Source organism: Balaenoptera acutorostrata, chromosome 2 (assembly GCF_949987535.1).
Source record: "Balaenoptera acutorostrata chromosome 2, mBalAcu1.1, whole genome shotgun sequence".
NCBI classification, from domain to species: domain Eukaryota; kingdom Metazoa; phylum Chordata; class Mammalia; order Artiodactyla; family Balaenopteridae; genus Balaenoptera; species Balaenoptera acutorostrata.
In genome coordinates, this window is record NC_080065.1 from 86202477 (window position 1) to 86225096 (window position 22620).

The following is a 22620-nucleotide window of genomic DNA, read 5'->3' on the forward strand; positions in this document are numbered from 1 at the left end:
ACACATAAACAAAGTTGTATCCAAACTGGTTCCTGAACAAAGCCTTCACTTTCTTCACATATCTCCTCTGCCTTTTTCCTTTTCCCCAATTTTTATATCAAAAATTTATCTATTCAAAGAGAGTCATTTAAATTTCATTTTCTTTATTAGACCCAGAAGACTTTCCAGCAGAATGAAATAGGTAGACTCTCCTTCTTTTTAATAGGTAGACTCTCCTTCTCCATCACATTTTTATTTTTCCTAGTACTGAGTTTCATTCACATTTATTTTCCAATCTCTCCCTTTAAGAGTTAGGATTTTGTCTGACATCTATACATAAGCAGTACTCAGTAAATGTTTCATCAATGTAAAAGAATGTAGAAATATGAGTAGCAATTAATCTATAAGGTAAGTTAATAAAAGATTTTCAAGTACATCCTAAGGTTAGCTTACTTTAATTTCAATTGAGTCTTCCATGCAGCTAAGACGGGGAAAAAATTCCCATCAGAAGACATATCTATCTTTTAGTTTTAAAACCATAGGGCTACATAATTTTAAATTCTCTCTGGGGGACCATTATGTACAGAACAGAATAAGATGCTAAATGTAAGTATTTTGTTGAATATCTTAACAGCACAGTGTGAAGACAGTGATTCAAAAATCATAGGTTGATCCCTGAACATGTCAATTTTGTAATGGTTTTACTTTTATGATACACATCATTCCCTAAGCATCATTAAATTGAGCTGACACTCTCTTATTAAAATATTTATATTTAAAGTATAAATCAGTGTTTAATATGTTGGTCAAGCACAAGGCATCTATGACATGATGTTAAATTCATTATGCATTACTAAAGAAACTCACTTTATGTCCAGCACTAAACAGTACTTGATTTTGTAACATTCTAGAGAGTGCTAAAGAGTGAAAAACTCTTTTTGTGTGTGAATCCTACAAACATTCATTTTCTGAAAGAAGTTAGAGCAATGTCTCATAAACAGATCACATGATTTTTTATGAAATATAGTTGATTTACAATGTTGTGTTAGTTTCTGGTGTACAGCAAAGTGATTCAGTTATATATAGATATATTTTTTCCAGATTCTTTTCCATTATGGGATATTACAAGATATTAAATATAGTTCCCTGTGCTATATAGTAGGACCTCGTTTATCTGTTTTATATATGGTAGTATGTATCTGTTAATCACAAACTCCTAATTTATCCCTCCCCCACTTTCCCCTTTGGTAACCATAAGTTTGTTATCTATGTCTGTGAGTCTGTTTCTGTTTTGTAAATAAGCTCATTTGTATCGTTTCTTAGATTCCACATATAAATGATTATCATATGATATTTGTCTTTCTCTGTCTTACTTCACTTAGTATGATGATCTCTAGTTGCATCCATGTTGCTGCAAATGGCATCGTTTCATTCTTTTTTATGGCTGAGTAATATTCCATTGTATATATGTACCACATCTTCTTTATCTAGTCATCTATGGATGGACATTTAGGTTGCTTCCATGTCTTGGCTATTGTAAATAGTGCTGAAATAAACATTGGGGTGCATGTATCTTTTTGAATTATGGTTTTCTGCAGATATATGCCCAGGAGTGGGATTGCAGGATCATACGGTAGTTCTGTTTTTAGTTTTTTAAGGAACCTCCATACTGTTCTCCATAGTGGCTGCACCAATTTACATTCCCACCAATAGTGCAGGAGAGTTCCTTTTTCTCCACAGCCTCTCTAGCATTTATTATTTGTAGATAAAGAGTAAAGAATTCTTAATGAGAGATCAATTAAAACAGAGTTCACCATCCCTGAAATTGAAAACAAAAAATGCCAGCTCTGTGAAAGTAAGAAGAATTTTAAGTAGCATAATACATAGTTTACTTTGATTAATGGTTAAGGTAAGTTATAAATGCTATTTATTCTACATCTTTTAAGGATAGCAGATGAGTAGTATAAAGAAAGTCTGAAGGATAAAGGGTATATACTTACACTAGAACAAACCTACACCTATATTTTTAGGAATGTAAACTTTCTCATATGAAGAGATGTAAGATTTCCAGAAATGGACTATTGAATGTGTTTACAACCAGGTTCACGTCCTGAAAGCTGTGTCATTAACACAAAATTATAGCCACCTTCTGGGTAAACTTCAGAATCACGGAGGTTGTACTTGTTAAACTAAAGACCTCATCTGGACAAATACAGGAGAGAGGTTATTAAATCATGTGTGCAATACCCGGTTTCTACAATTATACCCAAGCTTATAAAAAGCTCCTCCAAGGAAGGGCAAATAATGTGGCGTCCTTGATAGCCCTGTAGTTTCCAATTCAATACGTAAATCGGCTGTAGGAGGAAAGAGGTGAGAAACAGAGGAGGCAGGCATTCCCTGCTTTCTGGGCTTTAACTTCAGCCTTTCAGGAAACCCGTTTGTAACTCACCAGAGTGATAGGGCAGAGAAAGAAGGAAGGGCAACAGAATGGTGAATACAGGTACCTCCTTTGAGTTCTGCTCAAGATTAGAGGACAGAGCACATGTATTTGTTGACATGTCTTCAGTGACTTCTCCAACACAACTGCCACTACTGCTGTTCTGGGGAAGGTGAACTCACACTGGGAAAAGCACAGAGCGGCACACACATCTCAACAACAGCCTTTGTCTTTAATTCATGATACTAAACACACTCATAGGAACACACACACTGTGTTCAGCCCTCATTCTACCATTTGTATTCACATTTCATTTATGTCTTCACTTTTTGTTATATCCTGAATTACCGCATGAGTTGTATTTCCCCGTCCCTCAGTTCTTGCCATTTCTTTTCTCTTACGAACGATCAGGAGCAGACTTATTGTGCAGATCGTTCACCTCTTCCCGTAGGAGCTCATCTTGGATGCCCGGGAAAGCCCTGGAGGCACCAGCTCCCTCACTTCTCTTGATAGGAAGGTTCTGTTTGGGGGAGATAATAGCCGAGGTGGGGGAATCCATAAAATGTGAGGCGATCAGGCAGCCCAGATGCCCCTCCTGGAGCAGCAGGATCTCTGCAGTGAAGCGGAGGATCCACGGAGGCTGAGCTCCCGCTGTGTCCCAGGCGATCGGTGCCCTGTGTGGTCCTGCGAGGTTCACACGAGCGCCCAGGGCACTCCACCCCTCCTCCCTGGCACTAAGCTGTCTTTTTAGATCAGCCTTCTAAGGCATGGGAGGCGGCGGCTGCTACTTGCACTTGAGCTCAACGATGTCACTGGTCCTTTCCTCTTCCTAGCAGGGAAATGAGAAGAAACAGCCACTCGCCTAGCTGCTGCTGTCTCGTTTTGTAGCAGCGCCGCCTGCGCGGTGCGGGAGGCAAGGGCAGTCCCCACTCCTCACCCCGACACAGACACTCCCTGCTGGGGAACCAGTGTGGGCACCGTCTGGAGAGAGAGCAGCACAGTAGGAAGAAGTCAGGTCGCCCTCCTGGGACCCCAAAGCGTTAGTTCTCTGGACATGGGTGCTCTGAGAGAGTCTGTCCACTTCAGCGTGAAGAGGACACCTCAGCTGGGGACAGATGAGAGACACTTCTTGCGGGAGAAATGCTTCAGATAGAACTGGGGGTGCATTGCGAGAGGGTTAGCTTCTGCCAAGCACCTGTGCTCAATACACACGTGGGCGCACGTGCCAACTCACGCTCTCCCCAAGCAGAGTAAGTGGGGGAGGGAGGGGGAAAGGAGTTACAGGACGTTTTATATTCCCTGCATGGCTCAATCCGGAAAGTACAAATACATGCACGATCAGCCGATCGCCCACTCGGGGTGAGTGCTGTATGGCGACCCCGACTCAGGATTCTGCCGGAAACAAGTGATGACAGAGGTGTCATAAGGAACTCTGTGAATGTGTATGTGAATCTCTCACTCCCTTTGTGGATACTACTCCTCTGGCAGAAGTCTAGAAAACTCCAGTAAGTCTAGAAAACTCCAATCCCACTTAAACTTCATAGAGAAGAAACAGGATTCAGAGATAAAACAGCCACCAAGGGCCTTCCTTTAAAGGCAAGGCAACACCCGCCCCCCTGCCCCACATTCTCCACTCAAAGAAGGGAGAAGGACAGAGAAACAGACAGAAAGAAACTAGAAAATTCTCTAAAGGTCTCAGCAGTCAGTTTAGACCATTCTTTTTTTTTTAAATTAATTTATTTATTTATTTTAAATCTGATACTAGAAGCTGTAATGGGCCTTCACCTCACTATTTCTCCCAGAGCCTGGTCCCATCTTTTACCTGTGTGCTGGGCAGGAGGGGGGCCGAGGGGGGGGTGCTGTTGGGGGAAAGGAGAGGGGGAGGGGCTTGGGGGAATGGAGGGAGGCCTGTAAGGGCGTCTGGAGATGAGCTTCTGGAGGTTCGACCACCTCCACCCCAACACCCATCTGGACTCTCGGGTCTTCTCAAGCTGGGCAGTGGCTGCGGTTGTCAGCCAGCCTGAACTTTGGGGGTTTACAAGTCCTCTTGCTCAAAAAGTTGGTGGTGTAACCCCTGTTTCTCCACCCAGGGGAAAGGGATACCACCCCTCTCAAAATTTAGGAGTTAAGAACCCTGAATCTAGAGCCCATCCTTGCTGAAGAGTGAGCTAAGGAATCGAATCAAAAACTGTCTTAGGATCAAATAATTAAAAACCTTTGACGCTTCTAGTGATTGCTGGGACATTCCATGATTATTGATACTTCTGAAAATCCTCTTCTACTAATGCATTTCTGTCACTGTGACTGTTTCTCAGTGAACAAAACAGCAAAAATTAAATGGGTGGAGGTGGTCATTTGTTGTGGTGATGTTGGTTAGGATTTTGAATCCTCTACGTTAGTTTTTGATTTTTAAAATAGTAAATGAATGTATTTTGGATTTAAAAGAAATTCCAATAACAGGCATCTCTGAAGAAGTGTTTGGCACTTAATTAAATTCATCCAGCTTTAAATGACCAGCTATGAATGGAGCAGGCTGGATGTGATGTGTGGGAACATAGACAGCATTAAAATACAGCCCTGAAGCAGCCAAGGAGCTCATTATCTCAGGGAGATCAGACATTAAAATTAAATAAATCACAGTGTTGTACAGCTCACTAACAGTACCATTTGGAAGTATGCCTCTAGAGCTTGGGTATGCTCTTGGAGTTACAATTTTGGATGCAAGGGAATTGGAAGAAAGAAAAAACAGCTTCTTGGAAGAGCAAAGTTCTAGGCTTTGTTTTCAAGGATGACTAGGGAGTTAGGCAAACAGACGAAAGACAACATCTTGAGCAGACCATGTAGAAAGTCAGGGGCTTTTAGAATGGTGTTTCAGGAAATGTCAGGCTATTCAGTACAGTTTGAGCACTAAGTGGGAGAGGAGACTCTCAAGAGATAAGGTTAAGCATTTAAGTGGAAATATTTCATTGTAAATGGAACTGTAGTGGGAACTCATTCAATACAGCTGTTGGTTGGATAATAAACTTGCGATAAAAATCAAAAAACAAAACACAAACTCATCACCAGGATAAACAAATGCACCAAGCAAGAACTTGTTATGGGAAACACTTAGGCAAATTAAAGTCATGTAGAGAAAAAGTGAGACTTTGCAATTTTATTATGCTGTTCGTTCTGAAAATTTTATAAGATATCATGTTTTTATTTTTTTTTAAACATCTTTATTGGAGTATAATTGCTTTACAATGGTGTGTTAGTTTCTGCTTTATAACAAAGTGAATCAGCTATACATATACATATATCCCCATATCTCTTCCTTCTTGCATCTCCCTCCCACCCTCCCTATCTGACCCCTCTAGGTGGTCACAAAGCACCGAGCTGATCTCCCTGTGCTATGCGGCTGCTTCCCACTAGCTATCTATTTTACGTTTGGTAGTGTATCTATGTCCATGCCACTTTCTTACTTTGTCCCAGCTTACCCTTCCCCCTCCCCGTATCCTCAAGTCCATTCTCTAGTAGATCTGTGTCTTTATTCCCGTCTTGCCCCTAGGTTCTTCAGAACTTTTTTTTTTTTATTCCATGTATGTGTGTTAGCATACAGTATTTGTGTTTCTCTTTCTGACTTACTTCACTCTGTATGACAGACTCTAGGTCCATACAGCTCACTACAAATAACTCAATTTCGTTTCTTTTTATGGCTGAGTAATATTCCATTGTATATATGTGCCACATCTTCTTTATCCATTCATCTGTTGATGGACACTTAGGTTGCTTCCATGTCCTGGCTATCGTAAATAGAGCTTCAATGAACATTTTGGTACATGACTCTTTTTGAATTATGGTTTTCTCAGGGTATATGCCCAGTAGTGGGATTGCTGGGTCGTATGGTAGTTCTATTTTTAGTTTTTTAAGGAACCTCCATACTGTTCTCCATAGTGGCTTTATCAATATACATTCCCATTAACAGTGCAGGAGGGTTCCCTTTTCTCCACACCCTCTCCAGCATTTATTGTTTGTAGATTTTTTGATGATGGCCATTCAGACCGGTGTGAGATGATATCTCATTGTAGTGTTGATTTGCATTTCTCTAATGATTAATGATGTTGAGCATTCTTTCATGTGTTTGTTGGCAATCTGTATATCTTCTTTGGAGAAATGACTATTTAGGTCTTCTGCCCATTTTTGGATTGGGTTGTTTATTTTTTTGATATTGAGCTGCATGAGCTGCTTGTAAATTTTGGAGATTAATCCTTTGTCAGTTGCTTCATTTGCAAATATTTTCTCCCATTCTGAGGGCTGTGTTTTCGTCTTGTTTATGGTTTCCTTTGCTGTGCAAAAGCTTTTAAGTTTCATTAGGTCCCATTTGTTTATTTTTGTTTTTATTTCCATTTCTCTAAGAGGTGGGTCAAAAAGGATCTTGCTGTGATTTATGTCATAGAGTGTTCTTCCTATATTTTCCTCTAAGAGTTTGATGGTGTCTGGCCTTACATTTAGGTCTTTAATCCATTTTGAGTTTATTTTTGTGTATGGTGTTAGGGAGTGTTCTAATTTCATTCTTCTACATGTAGCTGTCCAGTTCTCCTAGCACCACTTATTGAAGAGGCTGTCTTTTCTTCACTGTATATGCTTGCCTCCTTCATCAAACATAAGGTGACCATATGTGAGTGAGTTTATCTCTGAGCTTTCTATCCTGTTCCATTGATCTATATTTCTGTTTTTGTGCCAGTACCATACTGTCTTCATTACTGTAGCTTTGTAGTATAGTCTGAAGTCAGGGAGGCTGATTCCTCCAGCTCTGTTTTTCTTTCTCAATATTGCTTTGGCTATTCGGGGTCTTTTGTGTTTCCATACAAATTGTGAAATTTTTTGTTCAAGTTCTGTGAAAAATGCCAGTGGTAGTTTGATAGGAATTGCATTGAATCTGTAGATTGCTTTGGATAGTATAGTCATTTTTACAATGTGGTTTCTTCCACTCCAAGGACATGGTGTATCTCTCCATTTATTTGTATCATCTTTAATTTCTTTCATCAGTGTCTTATAATTTTCTGCATACAGGTCTTTTGTCTCCTTAGGTAGGTTTATTCCTAGATATTTTATTCTTTTAGTTGCAATGGTAAATGGGAGTGTTTTCTTTATTTCACTTTCAGATTTTTCATTATTAGTGTATAGGAATACAAGAGATTTCTGTGCATTAGTTTTGTATCCTGCTACATTACCAAATTCACTGATGAGCTCTAGTAGTTTTCTGGTAGCATCTTTAGGATTCTCTATGTATAGTATCAGGCCATCTGCGAACAGTGACAGCTTTACTTCTTCTTTCCCGATTTGGATTCCTTTTATTTCTTTGTCTTCTCTGATTGCTGTGGCTAAAACTTCTGAAACTATGTTGAATAATAGTGGTGAAAGTGGGCAACCTTGTCTTGTTCCTGATCTTAGTGGAAATGGTTTCAGTTTTTCACCATTGAGGACAATGTTGGCTGTGGGTTTGTCATATATGGCCTTTATTATGTTGAGGAAAGTTCCCTCTGTGCCTACTTTCTGCAGGGTTTTTATCATAAATGGGTGTTGAATTTTGTCAAAAGCTTTCTCTGCATCTATTGAGATGATCATATGGTTTTCCTCCTTCAATTTGTTAATATGGTGTGTCACATTGATTGATTTGCGTATATTGAAGAATCCTTGCATTCCTGGGAGAAACCCCACTTGATCATGGTGTATGATCCTTTTAATGTGCTGTTGGATTCTGTTTGCTAGTATTTTGGTCAGGGTTTTTGTATCCATGTTCATCAGTGATATTGGCCTGTAGTTTTCTTTCTTTGTGACATCTTTGTCTGGTTTTGATATCAGGGTGATGGTGGCCTCATAGAATGAGTTTGGGAGTGTTCCTCCCTCTGCTATATTTTGGAAGAGTTTGAGAAGGATAGGTGTTAGCTCTTCTCTAAATGTTTGATAGAATTTGCCTGTGAAGCCATCTGGTCTTGGGCTTTTGTTTGTTGGAAGGCTTTTAATCACACTTTCAATTTCAGTGCTTGTGATTGGTCTGTTCATATTTTCTATTTCGTCCTGGTTCAGTCTTGGAAGGTTGTGCATTTCTAAGAATCTGTCCATTTCTTCCAGGTTGTCCATTTTATTGGCATATTGGTGCTTGTAGTAATCTCTCATGATCGTTTGTATTTCTGCAGTGTCAGTTGTTACTTCTCCTTTTTCATTTCTAATTCTCTTGATTTGAGTCTTCTCCCTTTATTTCTTGATGAGTCTGGCTAATGGTTTATCAATTTTGTTTATCTTCTCAAAGAAACAGCTTTTAGTTTTATTGATCTTTGCTATCATTGCCTTCATTTCTTTTTCATTTATTTCTGATCTGACCTTTATGATTTCTTCCCTTCTGCTAACTTTGGGGGTTTTTTTTTTGTCTTTCTCTAATTGCTTTAGGTGTAAGGTTAGGTTGTTTATTTGAGATGTTTCTTGTTTCTTAAGGTAGGATTGTATTGCTATATACTTCCCTCTTAGAACTGCTTTTGCTGCATCCCATAGGTTTTGAGTCGTCGTGTTTTCATTGTCATTTGTTTCTAGGTATTTTTTGATTTCTTCAGTGATCTCTTGGTTATTCAGTAGTGTATTGTTTAGCCTCCATGTGTTTGTATTTTTTACAGATTTCTTCCTGTAATTGATACGTAGTCTCAGAGCGTTGTGGTCAGAAAAGATACTTGATATGATTTCAATTTTCTTAAATTTACCAAGGCTTGATTTGTGACCCAAGATATAATCTATCCTTGAGAATGTTCCATGAGCACTTGAAAAGAAAGTGTATTCTGTTGTTTTTGGATGGAATGTCCTATAAATATCAGTTAAGTCCATCTTGTTTAATGTAACATTTAAAGCTTTTGTTTCCTTATTTTCATTTTTGATGGTCTGTCCATTGGTTTAAGTGGTGTGTTAAAGTCCCGTACTGTGCTTGTGTTACTGTTGATTTCCCCTTTTATGGCTGTTAGCATTTGCCTTATGTACTGAGGTGCTCCTATGTTGGGTGCATGTTTACAATTGTTATATCTTCTTCTTGGATTCATTCCTTGAGCATTATGTCATGTCCTTCTTTGTCTTTTGTAATAGTCTTTGTTTTAAAGTCTATTTTGTCTGATATGAGAATTGCTACTCCAGCTTTCTTTTGATTTCCATTTGCATGGAATTTCTTTTTCCATCCCCTCACTTTTAGTCTGTATGTGTCCCTAGGTCTGAAGTGGGTCTCTTTTAGATAGCATATATATGGGTCTTGTTTTTGTATCCATTCAGCCAGTCTATGTCTTTTGGTTGGAGCATTTAATCCCTTTACATTTAAGGTAATTATCGACATGTATGTTCCTATTACCATTTTTTTAATTGTTTTGGGTTTGTTATTGTAGGTGTTTTCCTTCTCTTGTGTTTCCTGCCTATAGAAGTTCCTTTAGCATTTGTTGTAAAGCTGGTTTTGTGGTGCTGAATTCTCTTAGCTTTTGCTTGTCTTTAAAGGTTTTAATTTCTCTGTCAAATCTGAATGAGATCCTTGCTGGGTAGAGTAATCTTGATCGTAGGTTTCTTTCCTTCATCACTTTAAATATGTCCTGCCACTCCCTTCTGGCTTGCAGAGTTTCTGCTGAAAGATCAGCTGTTAACCTTATGCGGATTCCGTTGTGTGTTATTCATTGTTTTTCCCTTGCTGCTCTTAATATTTTTTCTTTGTATTTAATTTTTGATAGTTTGATTAGTATGTGTCTTTGCGTGTTTCTCCTGGGAATTATCCTGTATGAGACTCTCTGTGCTTCCTGGACTTGATTTACTATTTCCTTTCCCATATTAGGGAAGTTTTCAACTATAATCTCTTCAAATATTTTCTCATTCCCTTTCTTTTTCTCATCTTGTTCTGGGACCCCTATAATTCGAATTTTGGTGCATTTAATGTTGTCCCAGAGGTCTCTGAGACTGTCATCAATTCTTTTCATTCTTTTATCTTTATTGTGCTCTGCGGTAGTTATTTCCACTATTTTATCTTCCAGGTCACTGATCCATTCTTCTGCCTCCGTTATTCTGCTATTGATCCCTTCCAGAGAATTTTTTTTTTAATTTTTATTTATTTATTTATTTTTGGCTGTGTTGGGTCTTCGTTTCTGTGCGAGGGCTTTCTCTAGTTGTGGCGAGCGGGGGCCACTCTTCATTGCGGTGTGCAGGCCTTTCACTGTCGCGGCCTTTCTTGTTGCAGGGCACAGGCTGCAGATGCGCAGGCTCAGTAGTTGTGGCTCACGAGCCCAGTTGCTCCACAGCACGTGGGATCCTCACAGACCAGGGCCTGAACCTGTGTCCCCTGCATTGGCAGGCAGACTCTCAACCACTGTGCCACCAGGGAACCCCAGAGAATTTTAAATATCATTTATTGTGTTGTTCATCACTGTTTGTTTGCTCTTTAGTTCTTCTAGGTTTCTTCTAGGTCCGTGTTAAATGTTTCTTGTGTTTTCTCCATTCTATTTCCAAGATTTTGGATCATCTTCCCTATCATTATTCTGAATTCTTTTTCAGGTAGACTGCCTATTTCCTCTTCATTTGTTAGGCCTGGTGGGGTTTTGCCTTGCTCCTTCATCTGCTGTGTGTTTTTCTGTCTTCTCATTTTGCTTAACTTACTGTGTTTGGGGTCTCCTCTTTGCAGGCTGCAGTTTCGTAGTTCCCTTTGTTTTTGGTGTCTGTTCCAAGTGGCTAAGGTTGGTTCAGTGGGTTGTGTAGGCTTCCTGGTGGCGGGGACTAGTGCCTGTGTTCTGGTGGATGAGGCTGGATCCTGTGTTTCTAGTGGGCAGGTCCACGTCTGGTGGTGTGTTTTGGGTGTCTGTGGCCTTATTATGATTTTAGGTAGCCTCTGTGCTAATGGATGGGGTTGTGTTCCTGTCTTGCTAGTTGTTTGGCATAGGGTGTCCAGCACTGGAATTTGCTGGTTGTTGAGTGCAGCTGGGTCTTGGCGTTGAGATGGAGATCTCTGGGAGATTTTCACCATTTGATATTATGTGGAGCTGGGAGGTCTCTTGTGGACCAGTGTCCTGAACTTGGCTGTCCCACCTCAGAGGCACAGCCCTGAAGCCTGGCTGGATCACAAAGAGCCTGTCATCCACATGGCTCAGAATAAAAGGAAGGAAGGGAGGGAGGGAGGGAAGGGAGGAAGGAAGGGATAAAATAAATTAAAATAAAATACAATAAAGTTATTAAAATAAAAAATAATTATTAAGAAAAAAGTATTTTTAAGTAATAAAAAAAAAGAAAGAAAGAAGAGAGCAACCAAACTAAAAAACAGATCCACCAGTGAAAACAAGTGCTAAAAACTATGCTCTAAAAAAATATATATATATGTATATATATATATATATATATATATATATATATATATATGGATAGGCAGAACCCTAGGACAAATGGTGAAAGCAAAGCTATACAGACAAAATCACACACAGAAGCATACACATACACACTCACAAAAAGAGAAAAAGGGAAAAAATATATATATATCATTGCTCCCAAAGTCCCCCTCCTCAATTTGGGATGATTCAGGTAGTCCACAGATGCAGGGTACATCAAGTTGACTGTGAAGATTTAATCCGCTGCTCCTGAGGCTGCTGGGAGAAATTTCCCTTTCTCTTCTTTGTCCGCACAGCTCCCGGGGTTCATCTTTGGATTTGGGCCTGCCTCTGTGTGTAGGTTGCCTGAGGGCGTCTGTTCCTCGCTCAGACAGGACAGGGTTAAAGCAGCAGCTGCTTCGGGGGCTCTGGCTCACTCAGGCCGGGGGGAGGGAGGGGTACGGATACGGGGCGAGCCTGCGGCAGCTGAGGCAGCGTGACGTTGCAGCAGCCTGAGGCGCACCATGTGTTCTCCCGGGGAAATTGTCCCTGGATCACGGGACCCTGGCAGTGGTGGGCTGCACAGGCTCCTGGGAGGGGCGGTGTGGAGAGTGACCTGTGTTTGCACACAGGCTTCTTGGTGGCAGCAGCAGCAGCCTTAGCGTGTCATGGCCGTCTCTGGGGTCTGCGCGGATAGCCGCGGCTCACGCCTGTCTCTGGGGCTCCTTTAAGCGGCGCTCTTAATCCCCTCTCCTCATGCACCAGGAAACAAAGAGGCAAGAAAAAGTTTCTTGTCTCTTCGACAATCCCAGACTTTTTCCCGGACTCCCTCCCGGCTAGCTGTGGTGCACTAGCCCCTTCAGGCTGTGTTCACGCCGCCAACCCCAGTCCTCTCCCTGCGATCCACCAAAGCCTGAGCCTCAGCTCCCAGCCCCACCCGCCCCAGCGGGGGAGCAGACAAGCATCTCGGGCTGGTGAGTGCTGGTCAGCACCACTCCTCTGTGCGGGAGTCTCTCCCCTTTGCCCTCCGCACCCCTGTTGCTGCGCTCTTCTCCATGGCTCCGAAGTTCCCCCCACCCACCCACCACCCGCAGTCTCCGCCCGCGAAGGGGCTTCCTAGTGTGTGGAAACCTTTCCTCCTTCACAGCTCTCTCCCACTGGTGCAGGTCCCGTCCCTATTCTTTTGTCTCTGTTTTTTCTTTTCTCTTTTTGCCCTACCCAGGTACGTGGAGAGTTTCTTGCCTTTGGGGAGGTCTGAGGTCTTCTGCCAGCGTTCAGTAGGTGTTCTGTAGGAGTTGTTCCACATGTAGATGTATTTCTGATGTATTTGTCAGGAGGAAGGGGATCTCCGCATGTTACTCTTCCGCCATCTTGAAGCTCCTCCAGATATCAGGTTTTATAAGTACCTAATTAATGCCAGATCAATGAGAATTCAGGAGTTCTGCATCCCATATTAGGATAATTTAGTGATAAGGAAGTGTTTGTTACATTTGGTTAATATAATAATTCATGAAATTCACATTCACCTCAATTTATCAGTAAATCAGTAAATGTAAGGTCTATAATACTCAGGCCACATTGAAGAAAGTTTGGTCCTAATCAATGTGTTATTAAATTAAAAAACATGCAGGTTGTGTAAGCAGTACTGTTTACAAAATGCACTTTTACTTATGTCTTCCAGTTAGAAATCTTTAAATAAAATTTTGATTAGCAGATGATATATTTAAATGTTCCTTGAGAGCTTACTGTTCAGATTATTTTAATAATGCAGAGTTTTCCTCTAACTGGCAGCCCTGAGAGGTATAACCCAAGAAGTATTGTGTTTTCCTGTATAATACATTAAAAGGTTAAAAATGAGTTGCAAATATTTCAAAACCATGAAATTTCACATAAAACCTCTAAGATTTCAAGGTTCTCTTCAAAAAGAAGAGTAGATGTGAAAACATTTTACTAATCTTCCCATATAATAGCAATCGTTTTTGGTTGAGTAGAAGCTGCCTCTTTTAATGGGGATTTCCCTTCAGTTGGCCCATTTTGCATTCTTGATACAAAATTGCAAAACATTTTCATTTTGTTTCTTTTTGTGTTATTTTTCTTATACATGCTTTTCTTTATTAATATATTTCAGCTGCCAGGTTGCTCTCTCTGTATTATAATGTAAAACTTTCTCAATCAGGATTTCTCCTAATCTGAATCAGAATATAAGAAAATAGTGTAAGCAGTGACTTTCTTAATTATTCTAAGGATGTTTTATAACTAGGAGCACTGTAGATGCACAAGAGAGAAGTCAATTCATTATATACAATCAATGCCTCAAAGCATTAGGGCTTAGGTCTCTAATGGACCTCAGTTCAGAAAGTTTTGGGATAAGTATTCTTTGATTTACTTGTTTCGTAAATACACTTTTTCATAAACTGGATTTATTTAAGGTGAACAGTTGAGCAAATAACTAATTAAAGCATTTGTGACTTGAAAAATGTGTATGCAGAGTTTAGGGAAACTCACAAATGCTGAGGAAGAATCAGTGAGTACTTACTGGTGGGGGCCCAAGGGAATAAGGAGAAATAATGAGTCTAATTCACATCTGACCTGCTTCTGCCCAAAGTAATATAAATAATTGATCTCTACTCTGCACTGCCACAATTATCTTTCTTTACATTCCTCTCAAAAGCTTTATGTCAATACATATGGAAAACTTAGAGAAAATTGTGCTCTCATAGTATGACAGCTTAACCAAATTGCATGTTAGTTACAATTGTAACCTATAATTAGAAGAGTCAGGAAATTTAAAAAGATTTTAAAATTCTTTCAGGAGAACTCAAAATGTATCTGCTCATTATCCTCAGTGAAACCGAAAATATAAACTACTCACCTTTTAGCTATGTGCCTGGATAACTACAAAGGACATTGCAGTGGACCGCTGGGGTTGGAAGTAGGTGAATCCATTTATTTATGATATAGAAATAGAGACAGAGATAGAGATGGGGATAGAGAAAAGGGGGCAAATGCATGGAGAGTTCTCAGGAGGAAATAAGTTAGTAAAACGTATACAAGGGGTAGAATTCCTGTGGAGAGGCACCTAGAATCCATGAGAAGCTTGGTTGTGTGTTTAGTGTACCACAGACACCTTTTAGTGTACCACAGACACCTTTTATGTTTATACTGAGGTGACTTTCTACACAAAGAGAGTGCTTGGACTGCTGATTGCTTTTTGACTCTTGATGGATATTCTTCTTCTTTGGTGTTAAAGCAAATAACCAGCAAAAATATGTAGCTGTCTCAAGATCCAGTCTTGTAGCCTCTGTTCTCTGAGGAAACAGCAAAGCAAGCTTAGACTTGAGCACCAACAAATTCAACAACCTCAGACTGTAGTCAAGGGGTTGGAGATGTGACTACAATCACAGAAGAGATGTTATATATCACATAGTTCAACCATTTCATTTTACAGTTGTGACACCAGAAGCAAGGTAGTGTCAAGTGATTTGCCTAATATACCATTCACTCATTCTTTCATTCATTCAACAAGTATTTATTGTATGCCTCCTGTATGCCAGGAATATCAGGGTCTGGTGATAAAGCAGCGAACAAAAGAATCACATTCCTTTCCTTTCTTACTGTCTAAAATAGAGATAACAATACAAATAAAAATACTTGAGATAATTATTTTAATAAGCACAGAAAAGAAAATATATGGGGGGCATGTAATAGGGAGTCATCTTTAGATAGTATAGTGAGAGAAGGCCTCTCTGAGAAGATGATATTGATTTAATGCCTGAAGAATAAGAAGGAATGCCTTTACAAATGAGTGGTGAGAAGAGCAAATTTAAGGCTAGAAAGTAAAAAATGGCTTGACTAAAATGGTTGAAAGGGAACATAAGAGAGATCATTATGGCTAGTGAAGCAAATTGGATGGCAGTGAGAGAAGGTTTTGGGGATATCTGTAAAATAAGCATCTCCTATAGTTATATCAGAATCTAGAAAATCAGATCACTGAAGGAATTATTTGTATCCAGTGTTACTTTGAGGGGATGGGTTTAAAGAAACGTCTTTCATATCATATATTCTACCTTCAGGTTTGGGCACAGTGAATACATAAGTATATATATATATTATATATATTAGTGCTTAAAGCCTCCAGAAGCTGAGATTTTACCAGGCAATGTGACAGAGAAGGAGAGAAGAACAAATGTTAAAGGTGATTTGCATGCCATGATTATAATAATTGATAAATAATGATCAAAGTTGGGTAGAGAGAGGAGTAAAAATAGAAGAAATAGGAGAGTAATGATAGAGTCAAGAGCTCAGTTAAATGAAAACATTAATGATATAAAGAATTATTTTAATAGGAGTACTAGAAAAAAGTGAGCTGAAAATATAGGAAATGGCAGTCAGGATGGCATGTTTGAAATCGAGGTTTCAGAGAGAGTACAGTAATGCAAGATTCAGGGTGTGTCTGTGGGAATAAGACACGATGAACGTAGGGAAAACATCTGTTAGAGATGATGAAGTCTAGAGGCAAAGACACCAGAGTTTTGAGAAGGTCCTCAATGTATTTGAAATCACTGAGAATGATGAGTGGAGTAAGTGCAGAATACGTGTAAACTGAGTCGGGCAGTCCTTCAGCGACTGGGAGTGAAATGGATAGATGGCTGGAACAGTGTGAGGAGAAGCAGGAGGAGGCACCACTGATGACACTGATTTCAGAGGAGCTGGAGTCTCCTGAAAGAAGGCAGGGGAATGTTTTGGGGTTCATAGTAGGAAATAAAATAGGCTACCTGCCTCATCACCTGGCCATGTCTTCATGACTGTGAGAGAAAATATAATCTCAGCTTGAGAGGGCTGCCATGGAAGGAGGGAGCACTCCTTGAACCCTCAAGATCGATCATTAAATGATCAGAAGATTGGTAAGTTCATCTTAAGTTATCACAAACAAAAACAAACAAAGCATCTTTTTTTCTTTAGCAACTGTAGATTGCCTAGTAATATCGTCCTGGTTTGTTTTAATATGAGTTTTTAAATAAGTCCAATCACATTTCTAATATTTTAAGCAGTGTTTTTCCTACTCTTCATTGATAGATACATCACCTAAAATGGATTCAACTTCACCATTACAATTCAATTGCTAAAATATATCCTTTTAATCAGTATTTCTTAAATGAGTATATTAATTTTATTACCTTGATCAGTAACAAACAAACTCAAAATCTCACTAGTTTTCAATACATGTTTATTTTTCTTGTGTTACTTGTCAGAAGACTGTGGGTCTGCTCCATGTTTCTCTGCATTCCATGTTCTTAGATGAAAGAGCTGGCCTTGCTTGGAACATAAAGAAAACCTTTGGCAGAAATTCCCAGTGCCTTCGAAAGCTTCTGCTCAGACATGGTGTTGCGTTCTCGCAAATTTCACTGGCTGAAGCTTGTCAAGCCCAATTACACTGGGGCAGGAGGGGCGGTGCGGGGTGGCAGCAGTCACATCGCTTCCCTCCTTGGTGCTTTGCATGTCTTGTGGCAGTGGGTGAGAATATGTCATAGTCTTCAGGGAGATGAAAATGGAAATACCTGGGACAGTAAAACAATCTCACACAAGAACTGAAAACTTATGCTAAATACTTCAGATGATCCCAAGCAGAATGTACTTATAAATTAAACCCAAACACAATTGGGAGACTTGTGTCTGCCAAGGTTAAAATAATAAATAACTGGATAATGTTTGTGACAGCCAGGGGAATAGGAATTTAAGAAAAAAATAGATGTCAAGATTTTTTTCCTTCTTTTACCTTAGAAAATAAATTCAGGTAGAGGAATGAGTTAGTACTGGTTTATTGGAAAAGGAAGACTGGCTAATCTGTCTCCCTAAAGTCCTCACTGAGTGGTAATCACTTTTTGGTAAACTTTTTGTGCTTCAGTGTCTGGCCACAAAATATTTATATTGGCCCAGATAACATGGTTTGATCATTACTGTGATTTAGGTTCTAGGCACTGGGATAAACTGCATTTAACTGATAATATGTCAACCAACCAAATGGTCGAGATGTTCTTTTGGGAGAGGGTTCCAGGTTAACCTGTGCTCCTGTCTCATTTAGCTCCCCTGATACGGATATCTTTTTTTTTTTTTTTTTTTTTTATTTGTGGCTGTGTTGGGTCTTCGTTTCTGTGCGAGGGCTTTCTCTAGTTGCGGCGAGCGGGGGCCACTCTTCATCGCGGTGCGCGGGCCTCTCTTGTTGCGGAGCACAGGCTCCAGACGCGCAGGCTCAGCAATTGTGGCTCACGGGCCTAGTTGCTCCGCGGCATGTGGGATCTTCCCAGACCAGGGCTCGAACCCGTGTCCCGTGCATTGGCAGGCAGACTCTCAACCACTGCGCCACCAGGGAAGCCCTGATACGGATATCTTGATGTTAAATGAATAAGCATTATAGGGCTCTAATCTCACCTCTTATTCTCAAAGTGTCGTCTATATTTATTGGGAGAATTAAGTGAACTGACTCAAGAGTATGCTGCTATTTCTTCTCTACTGTCAAGTATGGCAGCTATTTTAAATGAACCATACCATATTGTATTCCTATGAGGATTATACAATGTTTCTTTAAAGAAAACCTGAAATATATAATAAAAAATCAGTTCTAGTCTGAAGCCTTTTCCAAAGGTCACCCCATCACTCCAATACAAAATTTGGGCCATACAAAAATCGGACTACTGAATTAATTCCTGGAAGCCTCTAAGGAAAATACCAAGAAGTAAAGAAAAAAGTGTAAAATCCTACCATATGTTTCATGTGAATTTTGTTCATCTTGCTTTTTGAAACAAGCCATTCTTAACCTTGGAATATTTTATCATTTGGCCTTTAAGCTTTCAGGTCAAATTTAATGCCACAGAGATTTAGTCTTACTGAAATAAAGATATGGCAAGCATCTCAGCTTTATTCTTTCTTTGTAGTGAAACAATAATGCTCGGAGCCACTGAGCCAGGCACCAGTGTAATAGCACCCTCCAGCTCATGGCATAACATCCCAACAATGATAAGTTCAAACTCATACTCTAATGCTATATTAAATACCTCAAGTTAGTTATTGCAAAATTATGGTTAAATTAAAGTGATTTTTTGCATGAGACATTACACATTCAAACATACTGAATGTTCAGTGTGGCACTTACTTGGAAGGATAATGGAAGAGTTAAACAGATATTTATGAGTGATCATACAATTGCACATTAGGTTCAGAAACACTTAAGTGAATGTTTTCGCATTTCTATGAGCTGTGGTAATGTGCAAAACTATAAGCACATATTAAGATGCAGGATTAATAAAAAAAGAACTACTGTATATTATAATAGGCATCATCTATCTACATAACAATATATTGAGGGGTCCTTGCTGGCTTTCAAATATAAGAAAAAATATGGAATGAATTTTACAAGAATGTTTATCAGGCTATCCCAAAGAATGGAAAAAATGATGGAGACATACCAGGTACCATTATATTGAATCATTCACAAATTGAAGGAGCATAATGGAGAACATTCACACAGTGAGCGTTTGGGAAGCTTGCTGTAAGTGGAGATGGCCCAAGTTCTATTTGAGAGCCTGGAAGGGAGCCAATCATGTGCTCTTCTTGATCCCAAGGGACAAATTTCTAATTTCTGTCTGCTCTGTTTTTCCAGGTGAGGATGCTTGACTGAAACAAAAAACATTTTCTAGTCTCTAGTCAAGGCATCTTGCTGTGTCAGGCAGAAGGAGCCTGTGGCAAACAGGAAGTTAGTACCTTCTGCGTATCTTGGGGGAAGAGTAAGAAAATAAAATCCTGCTGGCAAGAGTGCCTCGTGGAATTGTTCAGGAACTCACCATATGACTCTTGTCTTGGCACCTAAAGAGATGCTCAGACAAATTTAAAAGAAAATAACCTGCTCCCTATGGGTTGGGCTGGAAATTAGGTACATAAAGACAGGAAGCAGTCTTTTTCCTTTCAGAAAGAGCCAGTGCAATTGATGCTGTGATTGCTGTTTGGAGATTTGTACACTAATGGGTGAGGTATCTTATCCCTGGCTTGATTAAATCTGTTACTTATAATATTAATACAGTGCTTTAGCATATGATAAGGCACCGTCTCTGAAATAATTAGTGTTCATGAGTCTTCATGTGTGTCCTTTTGGTTCCCCAGAAGGTGAAACCCTTGCGATAACAGTACATACTTGAGGGGTTTAACAAAGGCATGAAAATATGACACTGGGGTCCTTTCTGACATCTTCCTCCAGCTGAGTTATTCCCATTTCAGTACGTTGCCCATAACTTCCCTTTTCCTTTTCCATCCTAAACCTTTATTAAATATTCTTAACATGTGGACATTGAAAGATATCTTGTACAAAACCTGAAGAAGGAAGAGAACATGATTTGATGAAAAAAAGCGATAATTTTAAGTTGAAGCTGATATAGTCAGTTTTTAGGAAAAGGTAGAGGGTTGTCAAGTAGGTGCCTCATCTGAATTAAGACATTGTTGCAACATAAACAACAATAAAAAATGTTTTTAAAAAACCCAAACAACAAGAAAATTATTTAGAAGTGGGGGGAAAAATAAAGCAATCTCATAATTACTTTTTTTTTTTTAATGAAAGCTTTATTTATTTATTTATTTTTGGCTGTGTTGGGTCTTCGTTTCTGTGCGAGGGCTTTCTCCAGTTGCGGCGAGCGGGGGCACTCTTCATCGCGGTGCGCGGGCCTCTCACTATCGCGGCCTCTCTTGTTGCGGAGCACAGGCTCCAGACGCGCAGGCTCAGTAGTTGTGGCTCACGGGCTTAGTTGCTCCGCGTCATGTGGGATCTTCCCAGACCAGGGCTCGAACCCGTGTCCCCTGCATTGGCAGGCAGATTCTCAACCACTGTGCCACCAGGGAAGTCCTCATAATTACTTAAAAACAGTATCTTGAGGTAATTCTGCCTAATAAGTGGAATAATTCATTTCCAGTTTCAAAATATATTAGGAAAACCTCTCAATGGGCAAAGAGGTTTTATTGTTTGTTTGTTGGTTTGTTTTTTGTTTGTTTGGTTTAGAAATTTGCTATAGCCTTTATGAAGGAGACAAACAGAATGATGAAATGAGTGCAATGAAAATTTCAAAGGAATTTTATGACGTATATAAAGCAATCTAAAAGAGTTGTTACTTAGCCATGTTTCTGTTTTAGAAATATGCAAGTACATATTTTGTTTGTCAGCATGTATTATAAGTATTTATTTTACTAATGTAAATACTTCAGTTGAGAAAAATTTAAATATATATAGGCTATTGAATATAAAAACAGATTTAGAAATATAATAAGTAATAACTTAAGTGTAAAATCAATCTGAAATTTCATTTTCATCTATGCAATAACTTCCATTTTAAAATATGAACTAAATTTAAAATGTTTTGATATTTACAGACTATTATAATGTGTTGATTATATTTTAAATATACAAGGAATTACAGTATTTTTAATAATCCCAAGCTACATTTGTGAGGTAAATTATTTTCAGTAATCCCTTTCTTTCAAATAACTTAAATATTTTAGAAAGCTTATAGGGATACTTTCATGTTTCATAGGCATGCTAAATACTGTTGCCCAGATAATCATAGAAAATAACCATGTAACCAGCCATTTACCTCATTTATATATTTATTTTCCTTCTTCCCCTTCAGTAAGTTTATCTCAAAGTTTGAATCAAAGGAAGCATTATGAACAATGCATATTTTGAGCACACACACAAAAAATAAAACTTGAACTTAAGAATGGCTCTGCAGGGCTTCCCTGGTGGGGCAGTGGTTGAGAATCTGCCTGCCAATGCAGGGGACACGGGTTCGAGCCCTGGTCTGGGAAGATCCCACATGACGCGGAGCAACTAAGCCCGTGAGCCACAACTACTGAGCCTGCGCATCTGGAGCTTGTGCTCCGCAACAAGAGAGGCCGCGACAGTTAGAGGCCCGCGCACCGCGATGAAGAGTAGCCCCCGCTTGCCGCAACTAGAGAAAGCCCTCGCACAGAAGCGAAGACCCAACACAGCCATAAATAAATAAATAAATAAATAAATAAAATTTTAAAAAAAGAATGGCTCTGCACACATGGTTTCATAATAGGTTTTTTTTTTCTCCTAAGATCAGAAACATCTGCCATACTTTTTCTTTCTCACAGGCTTTCTTCTAATATTATCTTCCAGAGCCATCATGTGGAAATTGGACTGAATTTTTATGTTTGGGTACTCAGAATAGCCAAGTTTCCTCATCCCAAATTAATATCTGTGAGCAATTGGATTAGTTTACAATGTCCCTGGTGTTTTGTGTAGTTAGAGAAAAGGCCATATTTTGACTAAACTTTTTAGTCCCAGTTGAAAATAACTGAACAACTAAAGGTCAAGTATTTTATTTCATGACTTCTGGAAGTATTCACACTGGACTGATCCATACCTAGCCAAATTGTTCAGAAAATCAGACCTGAGTATGTAGAAACATCTGAATATCTATGAGAAGATAAATATGTGAGATGATGGATGTGTTAATTAATTAGATAGTGGGAATCCTTTCACAATTTAAAAAGAGAAAAATACAAGTATCTAATATTTGTTTTCTTTTTTCTCGTCGGTTGTTTAGAATATCGTTATAGTGTGTCTTTACTATCTACCTCTCCATACCCAAGACATACACTACTACATTTTTTTAAATGTTGTATACTCTTTTATAGATGAAAAAATTCTTTGAAAGCAGTGACATACATTATTTATCTTGTATATTCAACCCCTTGCATGGTGCCTAAATCTGTGGATTTAAAAATGGTTTTGGATAATTACATAGTGAGTGAAAAAATAGGAGACCTTCTCTCTGACTAGCCGCAGTTTACCTT